Source organism: Nanorana parkeri, unplaced genomic scaffold, assembly GCF_000935625.1.
Source record: "Nanorana parkeri isolate BGI_ZX_2015 unplaced genomic scaffold, ASM93562v1 scaffold710, whole genome shotgun sequence".
In the NCBI taxonomy this organism is placed as follows: domain Eukaryota; kingdom Metazoa; phylum Chordata; class Amphibia; order Anura; family Dicroglossidae; genus Nanorana; species Nanorana parkeri.
Window position 1 is genome coordinate 596834 of NW_017306978.1, and position 6214 is coordinate 603047.

A 6214-nucleotide genomic window follows, 5' to 3' on the forward strand; every position below is an offset into this window, starting at 1 on the left:
TGGTATACTGCCTGAGGTGTAAGATAAAGACAGGGTACCCCCAGAACCAAAAACAGTAAGTGGCGGGTGATGACCCTGCACGCCGTCCCGGAGTGTTGCAGGAGTAGGCCGCACGTGTCTGCGCCATATTGGTAGGCCCGGAAGGATCCCCAGTCGACCGCGTTTTGTAGAAAAAGCGCTGGCTATCGGAGCCCGGAGTCACCGCAGAGGAACCGGGTGTCCGTTTAGATTGCGACATGCAAGAAGGGTGAGAAAATAGAGTCCACAGAGTTCATAAACCTAGCTAGGGGAACAGAGCTCCAGCAACGTGCGACTTCACTCGGCCATGTCTTAGCCATATCAGCATCTCCATTTTATGTCTGTGTCCTTTAATATATAAAGCGGCTGTTCGTCAAGTATCAACCTAAATTCTTGGAGCTTGCCAAAGAGTTCTAAAGTGAAATGTAAGCCGGCAGCATTAAAAAGAAACAGTATATATATAGCAAACGTCATTTTGTAAAACATGCAAATTGGTGTTAATATTAAAAGTCGATAACCTTCACAAGTAGACTATTCATTAAATAATTTATTAGCACTGCTGCATTACTCATGTAGTGTGGATACAGGTTACTGTTTTTGTTTCCATGGTGATGGTTATATAAGCAAAAAGACATGATAATGTCTTTGACAGAGCATCCTTGTTTCAGTTTTGAGTAGAACATTTATAAAATATAAACACAATCTACTTGTTTGTCAAATGCATATTTCCTTCATGAGCTCAGACAAAAAACAACAGGAAAACAAATATGAAATGCACATCTGTATAGAAAAAGAGGTTTTAGTAAGAATAGTCAATAAAAACACATCAGTGCGGATCAGTCTAATGTCATTGAAGATTTGTTCTTATGCCAAACTATTCATCTTAATTGCATCTCTTTAGTTTTCATTTTAAAATGATTTTCAGCCACCATTCTATCATGTTATTTTCAATGTTTTTTTGAAAATGTTCTGAAATATCCAATCACTTGTTATCACTGTTATCCTATGTATCTGCATTGTATACAGTATCTCATGTCATACAAAATAAAGCAGTACAGCTAGAAAGCGCTTCAGCTTTTTTTCTTTTTCTTTTTTTTTAATGGTCCTGTTTTGTGTCTCTGAAATCCTGCAGAGCTTGACAGTCAGTTTAACAGCCAAACCTGCTATGTGTACCAGGAGCCCTGACAGGTTTTACCAAATTACTCTTAAAGAGTGGCTCTTCCAATGTAATCTGCTGCATGGCGAGTTGGCCTGGCTTTGTCTTATGCCAATCATATGGTATGTTATTTATGTAGTTTCACTACTGGTTCCAAGGGGGACAGAAGAGGATTAAAATGGGGACTCAATTTTTTTGGCCAATGGGGCATGAAAGGGCATTAAAGACCTAAACAAGAAGAAGTAAAAGGTGCAAAGAGGCGCTGTGCTAACACAGAAGTATAGTAGGGCAAGCCTGTCACACAGGGGATGCTAAAACAGTTCTTTTGCAGTGCAGCCTATAAAGGTGAGTCAAAACTTCTGTTTGCTGCACTGTCTTATCAGCACTTTCCGTTCAAGGCTACTGTACCCAGTCACTGCTGTGCAGGTGTGAACATGTTACATCAGTTCATTTGTAACTGTGATGTGAGAAAGAATGGATGCCCCACTTGTGATTTGCACGAACGAAGAGCAGCGTGCAGTAATGTGTTCTTTGTGGTCTGAGGGTGTGCCTGGTGCTGTTATTTTCCAAAGACTTTGTGCGCAATATAGAGAAAGTGTTTTGTCTTAAAGAAGTGTGTATGAATGGATAGAGAAGTTCAAGGAAGGTCACACATGTGTTAGTCATTAAGAAGGAGTCAGACGCCTGTCCACGGCTGATGACAACATTGAGCGTACACGTGAAATGATTCTGTCGAATAGATGAGTGACAGTGGATTATGTGGCAAATCATTTGCAAATTAGCCATGGCTCTGCCCTACAAAGACGAAGATTCACCTCTCAATCAGAAGTAAAGACAGTGGTGCATTCGTGGCTCACAGTTCAGCCTAAAACATTTTTTAATGAGGGAATATGAAAGCTTGTTGACAGATGCACAAAGTGTATTGAAAAGCAGGGAGATTATATTGAAAAATCATGTATTTGTCTTTTCTAAAAGTTGATTAAAATAAATTCTACAGCCAGAGTGTGGATAATATTTGACTCATCCTTGTACATCTCTATGCAAAGGACCATGTTAAGGATTCTGAGGTATTGTACCTTGGGAGAGACCATGCAACAAGTTGAGACAAGACTGTTGCTAGTCATTAGAGGAGATGGATTTAAGATCAAGCACTTCTTCCTAAAATTGCAACTTCAAAATGAGGTGTAATGAAAAGGAATTGAATTGTATCACACAGGTGGAGATGGTAAAAGTGTTAGTCATGCTAATAATATGTAAGAGAAATGTGAGATAAAAGTTTAATATGCATGTAAAGAGGAAGGATCTGGTTGTCATAGTGAAAGAAGAAAGACTTATACATAGTAGGAGAGAGAAAAGCAAAGAGCTTTAGTAAAAGGAAAATAATTAAGAAAGATAAATTGTAGGCTGTGTAGTCTCAAAACATTCTCATTTGTCACATTTTCACTTCTAGTTATTTTCAATTTTACACTCACATTCTATTATGTCATGTTTCAAGACACATAAGGTGGAGATTATGGATACATATAAGAAAAATATTAGTTGAAATTCTACTTAAGGTGAATGTGTAAAACCATATATAAGTACCGGTATATATAAATGTCCCACAGAAAACCAGAAGAATTTAAGTGCTTCACACTTCACAAAGAACACATATGAGCCTCTAAAAAAATCCCAAGACATGAAACAATGATATCGTAGCCCAGGTGCAGCCATTGTCCTGGTGCAGTTTTCTCTCCTTTAAGAGTTAACTGCTGCCCGGGAACCCTGTAGCAGAGACTTGTGGCAGCTGAAGTGCACAGCTGGGAAAGGATCACACTGAACTGAGTTACCTAAACTACAATTCCCAGGATGCTGTGGGGCAGAAAGAAAAGTGAACTGTGTGTGGGGGTAGCAGATGTGACTAAGAGACTTTTTCACTCTGTCAATGAGAGATACTTGTGTTTCCGCTGTGTGAGAACTGCTATACAGGAGAATGATTGCCCCGGACTGTGAGTGCTGGTGCCGCCCTATTTGTGTGGAGAGAGCGAGCTGCTAGCCTGGGTGCACAAATGGACGCTGTGGTGAGCTTTTCAGGACTGCTGACCGCACCTCGAAAGGACTGAGTCACTGACATCCAGGTCATCACTAATGGTGCTTTTAACTTGAAACAACTGCAAAGAACCAGAAAGTCGACTGGAGAAGGTGAGGGCTACTACTGCTTGTCAGATTATTTTGTCACATGCTGTTGGTTATTACTGTTCCTTCTTTTCATTCATTTAGTGAGACAATATACTATTTGCTCAGTAAAACTCTTATAAAACCTCACAAGATGTGCTGTGGATCCATTACAAGAGGTCTATTACAGAGGTACGACAGAGAACCCATCAACTATTCTCTGCGGCTCCTTAGGGGGTAAGCTACAATATCAAAAATTAGAAATAATAATAGCATTCATGAATTTCCTGGCCTTTGAACTATGGTCCATTAGCACGGAAGGGCCAATAATAGGGGTTTTCAAATGTGTTAGCCAACTTCCTATAAAAGCCAGGTTTCCCATCAGCCTTTTGTCAGTGAATGTTGGAGATGGAATAGATAGGGACAGGTGAAAGAGCATTTTCAGGGAGAGAGAGAAATACTGCTGTACATTGCTATATAGTGCTCCACACAGAGCTATACAGTGTTGTATTCTGCTACATAACAGTGAATTGCAGTATGCTGGGCTACAGAGTGTGGACTGTGGAGTGTACCCCCCTTGTATTCACTGTGCTGTATTGTATTGTGGTGGGTTACATATCATTGTGTACCACCCTTTGTATTCAAACTGAATAAACCCAAAAGTAATTTGTAGTACATTTCTGTGCATGTTAATTTACCTGCTGACCACCCACTCCCCGCAATCATGTTTTGTTTGGGTGTTCTGTCACATTTTTATATTTTTTAAGTTTAAGAAATTTATAGTGTTTTATGATTGTTGTTTCGGGTTAAGTTTTTTAAGCATAATTTTTTAGGGGGGTATATTATTTTTATTTTTTTCGGAGTCAACAGTGAGAACATTTTGCTCACACAGGCAAAGCTGCCCTGTTAGGACATCAATTCATACTAGTGCAGTGCAGTTTAGTGTACCAAATCACCAAATTGTGAAGTGGACCAAAGTACCACATCTTCACCCTATTGCTATAGCTACTAACAAAGTTAAAGAGTCCCCTGGATTCATCATGCCTGAGAGGCCTAAAGGGAGAGACAGAAGTTTATTATGCACAGCTAGTAGGGGGTAAACAGATTATGCATCTGCAGGACAAATTGGTGGTCAGGTTGCACCTTTGAGAGGCAGGGCAGGTCTGCCTTTCCCTTTTTGTAGTGGGCCATGTTATACACCCTATTTCCTTCAACTGGATGGTGTTAAAAGCTCAATCACTTCTACCCCCTCCTTTTCAATGGGCTCATCTGGTCACTCATCAGAACCACTAGCCAACTCTCAAACAACCAAGAGCCTACACAATAGCCCAAGCAATACTCTGTGTCAGAGCACAATGAAAACCAGACAAGTGTAAGGTGCTAGTTAAAAATAGTTTATTAAGAAAAGTGTCAACAGGTAAATAGTCAAAATCATAAACAGGAACACGCCAAGGTCAGGAGCCAGAGCAGGTAATCGTATAAGCCAGCCAAACACAGAGGTCAGGAACAAGCTAGGAGCAGGTGTCACAGTTCAGCTGCAGACTTGCAGCTAAGCTGTTACTTGTAGTTCTGCAAGTATATACATATCTTGTACCCCTGGTTCTGCAGGCATACAGGGCTGTGCTGGTGCTTGTAGTCCTCCAGGCATGTGCTCTAAACCTGACTCACACTTGCACCTGTCTGCAAGCTTTAGGCGTCGGCCGACCTCTCCTGCTGTTTCTTATGCAGCTTCTCGGCCAATCAGTGCAGTCCGCTTGTGGCCAATCCTGTGGATCCTCCCTCTTCCTGTCTCTATTTAAACCCAGGGCAGCGAACGGCACGCTGCCCAAGCAACGCTTTCCTAAGCTATTTGCCGAGTCCCCCATTTGTGATTTACCCTGGATTCCTGGAAGTTTTCCTGTGTACCGTCCGTGACCCCTCACCTTTAATCACGGGATCCGCTGCCCCATCTGCGGACCGGCTCAGGGAGGGTGTCAGGAGGTAAGATGGGACCATCTACCTCCTTGCTGAACTCCCTCCGTGCTGTGAATGCGGAAGTAATGTGTAATACATCACTTCCGCATTCCCCTGTCAGTCATCTGGCTGCTATTGCCAGACAGAAGAAGCTGATGAAGCAGATCTCTTTCGGGGTCCCCGGGTGACATTAGGGGTCTTGGAGACCCCTAATGTCTCCATAAAGAGGACCTGTCAGTGTGCCTTTGCTATTATATAGTTAAAAAAAATAAAAGTCTTATATAAAATTTAAAAAAAAAACAAAAAACGTGTAAGTCCCCCACCCCCATGTTTACGCACATATAAACGTAAATACATGTCCGTTGCACCAGCGGCCAAAAACGACAATTGCGCTACACATGTTTCATATATCCGCGAATGTCGGAGTGTGAGCACTCGAAATACGACAGGATACGTCAAAGTTTTAGTGAATCTTCATTTTTATAAGTCACTCAAAGTGGGATCAAGCGCTTTCGGGGCCGCACAGGGTCCCCTTCAGTAGGCTTAAAGTGAACATTTCAAAGTATATACCATCACCATTATATATACACACACAAGGACTGATTACCACACAGGACCACCCCCTTGACGTCATAATTACGTCATATTCCCGCCAGAACAAAAGGTTAACATTGTTGTAAATGTCATGTTCAAATGATGTGTCTTATTGGATCTACACCCTTGAGACCCTTATTCCAAGAGGTCTTAACACAAATTTGGGCTTAACATGTTTTCTTGATGAAAGATGATTGTGTCCAGTATTCATCCATGGATGCTATGTTCTTCTCCTGGTGGGTCACTCCATTTGATGACAGCTCCAGGTTAATTCAGTACCGGCCGGTACGATATTTCTTTTAACTATTTTTGGTCTCTTAGGGTGCCCTATTCCCCCCC